Below are 6,789 nucleotides of genomic sequence, written 5' to 3' on the forward strand. Positions count from 1 at the left end.
CAATGCTTTAACCTCAGCACCACCAGAGCTCTTCAATTGTATACCAAACCAAACTAAACCAAACTCACTGCCGTGGAGTCGGATCTGATTCATAGCGACCCCTCCTTAGGTTTCCATGGTAGTATCACTACATTAATAGATTACCCAGCCTTCCTTCCAACGAGTGGCTGGTGAATTTGAACCACCAGCCTTCAGGTTAGCAGTCAGATGCCTTAGGCACTAAGCCACCAGAGCTCCCTTTAACTGTATATGGATGTATAGTTGTATGCATATAGAACTTACAAATATATAATTATACTGGTATAAAAGGTGATACAGGTAAAATATCACCAGCCTTGTACTCTTAGATGCTCATCTTGTAAAGTCAGTTACTCATTTTCCCTTCTATAAATGGGACATAATTCTATAATATGCTCCTCTAAGAGCCCTAGGGACACCATGGTTAAGCATTTAGCTGCCAGCGGAAAGGGTGGCAGTTCAAACCCACCTAAAGGCTCCATGAGAGAAAGATATGGTGATCTGCTCCCATAAAGATTACAGCCCAGAAAAGCCCATGGAACAGTTCTACTGTCACATGGTATTGTTATGAGTCAAAAATGGACTCGATTACACCCAACAACATATTCACCTTATATGATGATAGTAACGAGCATGAGATGGCTGTACATAACAACAACAAAAAAAGCAACTTTAATCAACATAGAAGTAGTACTCTGTGGTATGGTTAATCATTCTAAATACAGTTATTAATAAAGTTTTCTACATATAATAAATATAATTACTGATTTTTTTACCAGAAGGGCTAGGAAATCTAAAGTTTAACAGAAACATTCTCCACTATTATAAATGATCACTATAATAAAAAGACTTCAATGTGATTAATGTTGATAAAACTGTTTCAAAATGAGGTGTACTGATTGAACCTTCTGAGACTATATATGGCTTTGCTGCATTTTTTCAGTACAGGCAGTCACCGAAATATGAGTTCTGCTCCTAAATGTGTCTTTAAGTTGAACTTGTACTTGACGTAGTGTTAAACAACAGTTGGACAAATGCTTGTCATAGTATATGGTATACAGTATGCCTTTCTATGCACAGAAAGCATTCAAGGAATATTTCTAGATAAACTAAAACCAAAACCAAACTCAGTGCCATTGAGTTGATTCTGACTCATAGCGACCCCATTGGGTTTCCAAGGCTGTAAATTCTTATGGAAGCAGACTTCCTCATCTTTCTTCCATGGAGCAGCTGGTGGGTTCAAACCACTGACCTTTTGGTTAGCAGCCAAATGATTTAACCATGACACCACCACAGCTCCTTTCTAGATACACTAAAACATCTTTAGCATAATAATACTGTAATAATAATGTTTTGATGCTCATTATAACTAGCACCTGTGTTATTATGAATCACTGTAAGTACCTCAAATTTTTAATAAAATAGGCTTTACAGGGACTGTTCATAACTACGGGTTATACATAAGTCGGACGTTCATAACCCAGGATGTGCCTGTATTGTCTTTATCCAGTATTATATATCCTGTACCGTTTACTGTATTTGTCAGTACTTTAAATGTATCTTTTTAGAAATAACTATTTTAAATGGCATCTAATTCCTATATTTATGCATTATTTAATGAAACATTTTCGTACTTCCTATGATGTATCTAGTATAAGAATAATACATTTAAATTCTAAAGCTTTTATGTCAGAAAATATCTTAAAATATGCTGATATCATGATATTCTTCTGAAATTATTTAACAAAAGAAACAATTCTGGTGTAACATTAATTAACTATACACTGTTTGGTACATCATATATACTGAGTAAATACCAGCTAAAAGAATGAAGCATTTATAGACATACCAATGAACGCTTAAAATAATTCTTCAATTAAAAAGCTAATTACTTACTCTTTTAGGAAACAAAGGTAGTAATCTATAACATTTGTGTCAGAATTATAAACTAATGTGCTGGCATGTTTACATACAGCAGGTTTACGACCTTTATTTTGAGAGGTAAGATACCAAAAACAAAAAATACCTACTCATACATAATGCTTATCTTTGACAGAGGTCAATACATAGCACCATTAAAATTCATCAAACCTGACATGAGAGGCGTTTATCCAGCCTGATAAAACCTGCTTAGATGGTTTGATTTCCTATCTCAAAAAATAAAATATCCTTTTTTAAAAAATTTACTTTTGTTCATTATTACATAATGATGAAAACCTTCTTTAAAAAATAATAAACATACCCTAAAGGGAGGCCCCTGCAGCCATCTTATCAGCTCTCTCACAGCAACAGAAACTGAAATACAATTTGCATAGTCACTGTGGTTGGCTAACGAAAGCAGACTTATGTAACCAATCGGGAAGCTAGAAATTGGCAAACATAGGAGGAGAAATTTTAAATCTGCCTGGCAACAATCTAAAAATAGAAACAATATGCTCAGACGAATCCCAGAATGGATGTGACAATAAAAGCAAAGCTACCAACGAAAACATTTTATTTACTTGGGTGAAAAAGATGTGCCTTGTACTTCATCACCTAAAATATTAACTTGACATCTTCTTAGCTGGCAATTAAAAAAAAAAAGGGGGGGGGGCGGGGACACTAAGCTAAATAAATGGACTATTTTCAAATAATATGCCAATACCCATTTTATGTGCACAGATAGACAGACAGATAGACATAGGGGTGTGTGTGTGTACTTCAGTGGTTTGGTCCCCCCCCAAGAGAATAATAAGATACTTAATCACAATTATAATACATTTAGGGCTCAAAATCTGAGCAGCACTCAACATTTTCTAGCAATTTTTTCCAAAATTATTTGGGAATCTGAGTTAAACTGTTTAATGTGTATTAAAAATACAAAGACTAAATAATTTATCAAAGCAGACTTCTGAATAGAGTGGAAATTGTATCTTACTCATTTTTAACACAAACTTTTCTCTACATACATTAGTGTGTGTCTTATACATAGAAGACATCCAATGATTGTTTTCTCAATCAAACTTAAATACTTCCTATTAGTGAGGAAAATAAATTATTCTATTGCTCTTATTAAAGTAAAATGAAAGCATGTCAAAATATAATCTGTACAATGACATAGTGTTAAAATTGACTCTGCTTGAAATTGTATTATGTTACCCAGAATACAGAATGTATTTCAATACTCAAAATTCCTAACCAATTAATGTTTAACATGCTTATTTCTTTGTGCATTACAAATTTACTTTGGAGAGGATTTTAATTCGTAAAGATAGCAAACAATGTGTAGTATGATGAAATAACCATGATTAAGAGTACAGACTAAGGAGAAACAACCAAACCAGAAAACAGAGAAAAAGAAATCTTTTAATTTCAAAATTTGAAATCACAGCTACTGGAACACAAGTTTAGTTAAATAGTCAAATCGTGCAAAAACAAGTGCTATTTATCAAAGCACATGTTCTGTGTTATTTTTTACATTAAACTATAGATCTGTTTTGATGTAATAGTAAATTAATTTTTAAATATTATCTTTGGTCACTCTGTTAACTAAAACGCAAAATGAATTCATGTATTTCACATTACGCAAGTCTAAAATATTTAACTAAGAAAAATTATATTTTAAAAATTTAAAAATTTTATTTAAAGGACTTATTTTAAAGTCTAGAAACAATGCCTTTAAAACAGGTAAGAACACAAACAATTTTAAGTAACAAAAAGAGCTCTATTAGAAAGGGTAAAATTCCAATGTGCAATCCATTAATACACTTCATTAAAACGTTTAATGATGACTATATTTTAAGACGAAGTTAAAGCAAGCTTGTAAAAACCCAACTACTGCTATCTTTAAACAGTCTAGATGAAGAGTAGCTTAGCTTAACCTTTTTTTAGTAACATTCATACATAATTTGAATGCCCAGAATGTAACTACAACTATACTCACACAAAAATTTAACTACAACTATACTCACATCTTTAAAGTAAACCTAAAATCCTCTATCTTCTATGTACACAGATCTTGTTTACTTATCTGAACTTTTGAATATGGTATTATCCTCATCACAAAGGAAAGCAATATGAGTTAATCTATAAATTACAATTAGCTTGGAAGAATATCACAAACAAGGCATTGGTGGTTCAGTGGTACAATTCTTGCCTTCCTTGATGGAAGCCTCGGTTTGACTCCGAGCCAATCAACATCTTGAGCAGCCACCACTCACCTGTAAATGGAGGTTTTGTGTTCTGCTGTGATTCTGAACGGGCTTCAGCAGAGCTTCCAGACTAAGACAGACTAGGAAAAAATGCCTGGCAATCTACTTCTGAAAAATTAGCCAACAAAAACTCTACGGATCAAAATGGTTTGATCCCTTGTGCATAGCTCACTAAGAATTGGGTTGGCTTTTTTTTTTTTTTTTTTTAATATACTACAAATGGGAAAAATTCTTTGATAATTTCAGGTATGTTTTAGGTACAACATCTCTTTAATCACAGCAATTCATAGTTTCTTTACCATTAAAGCAGTTTTAATTTTTTTTCACTTGTACTGAACAGTTTTATTTCAAGAAAAATAAAGTCATGCTATTTTGCAGAACATTATTCAAAGCAGCCATATTTCTCATTATATACCAATCTGAATTTGGGGAGACTGAGTAATCAATGGCACCTTAAAACAGTAAGTATAGCAGTTAAAATGCTCTGGAGAAATTTAGAGCAAACCAGGAACTTCATATCCCATCTCTCTAGTTTCCTCCCACTTTTCCCCCACAGTTTTAAATGGCAGATGAGAGCCAGATGTTCTGTGGCCTAGCTTATGTGTACAGAGGTCTGACTTTAATACGAAAATAATTAAACTAAAGGAAGTTCTCAAATCTTCTTCCACATCCTGAAGGAAACTCAAATTTCTCTTTGTGGTTGTTATTTTTCACTTCTACAGCTAAACAATATTGCTGGTACATTATTCTTACTTACAGATCTAATTAAAATGATTTATTTTGCAACTTTTTCAGCCAGGTATAAAAGTCCACATCTTTCTTTCTTTGGTTGCTGTTGGATGCTGTAGAGTGGATTCAGATTCATGGCAACATTCCACTTGTATCAGAGTAGAACTGTACTTCAGAATAGAGTTTTCAATGGCTGGTATTTTGAAAGTAGATTTCCAGACCTTTCTTCTATCTTAAGAAAAAAAAGCTAAACTTTTAACTTAAAAGAATTATACTTTTGATAGCTAGATCTCTTCTAGGAATAAGAATCAGAATGGACCAGTATCTCCCCTCGGAGGGGAGAAAAATTACACCCCTACTCTACAAATTCTTCTAGCAAATAATGTGAAGGAATACAATTTATTTGTTTTGGGCATATGTTCTTAAGAAGTTTAGTTTCATAAGTTATGCTGTCAGAGGCTATTTTCAATAGTTTACGGTACTTTGTCAAAAAGATGAAAAGAGAACCAGAGATTGGGAGAAAATTTTGGGGAATCATATACCTCACAAGAGTCTAAATATATATTCAAAATACATTTTAAAAACTTCTATAACTTAGCAGCAAAAAGACAAAAGAATCCAATCAAAATATAGGCAAAGAACTACTGTATGGAAAGTGAATTTGCTCTGTAAACTTTCACCCAAATTACAATAAAAAATATATATTATACATATATAATCACAATAAAAAATATATATTATATATATAATCACAATAAAGTATATTATATATATAATCACAATAAAAATATATATATATGTGCCATATACATATATATATATATACGCAAAGAACTTGGACAGTTCACCAAAAAGGATATTTAAATGGCCAACAAATACATGAAAAGATGCTCAATATCATTAGCCATTAGTGAGATGCAAATCAAAACCACAATGAAATACCCTCATTCCTACTAGAATGGCAATAATAATAATAACAAAGGAAAAAAAGCACAAATGTTGGCAAAGATATGGAAAACTGGAACCCATGTCCATTTCTGCTGGGAATTCAAAATTGTACAGCCACTGTGGAAAACAGTTTGGCAGTTCCTCAAAAAGTTGAACACAGAACTACTATTTAGGGGAAAAAAAAAAACGAAACTCACTGCCATTGAGTTGATTCTGACTCACAGCAACCCCCATTAAATTTCCAAAGCTGTAAATCTTTGCAGAAGTAGATTGCCCAATCTTCCTTTGGTGGAGCAGCTGGTGGGTTTGAACTGCTGACCTTCCGGTTGCCAGCAGATTTATTTCACTCCGCGTAATGTTTTCAAGGTTTATTTATGTGGCTTGCGTCAGCGTCAAGACTTCATATCTCTTTATAGCTGAGCAGTATTCTATTGTGTATATATACCATATTTTGTGTCATCCATTCATCTGTTGATGGACATTCTAGTTTCCACCTTTTGGCTTTTGTGCAAAGTGCAGCAATGAACATTAGTGTACAGATTTCTGTTTGCATCCTTGCCTTCACTTCTTCTGGATATACACCTAGGATTGGAATTGCTGTGTCTACAGCCAAAAGGTGGAAATTGGAATAATCTATCAACAGATGAATGGATAACACAAAATGAAACAGAGAAAAATAAGTCCTGATGCAAACCACTACATAGATAAGCCTTGAAAACATTATGCAGAGTGAAATAAATCAGCTGGCAAAAGGACAAATATTATATGATCTTATTTATATGAACTAAGCAAGTATACAGAAAACAAGGATTATCAGCAGTTATCAGGAGTGGGACAGAGGAAAAGGGAGTTTTTGGTTAGGGGGCACTGACTCTATGTTAATGGTGGGATGATCTGGAAAAGG

This window comes from Orycteropus afer, unplaced genomic scaffold, assembly GCF_000298275.1.
Source record: "Orycteropus afer afer isolate SDZICR_OR568_19922 unplaced genomic scaffold, OryAfe1.0 scaffold00126, whole genome shotgun sequence".
NCBI lineage: Eukaryota > Metazoa > Chordata > Mammalia > Tubulidentata > Orycteropodidae > Orycteropus > Orycteropus afer.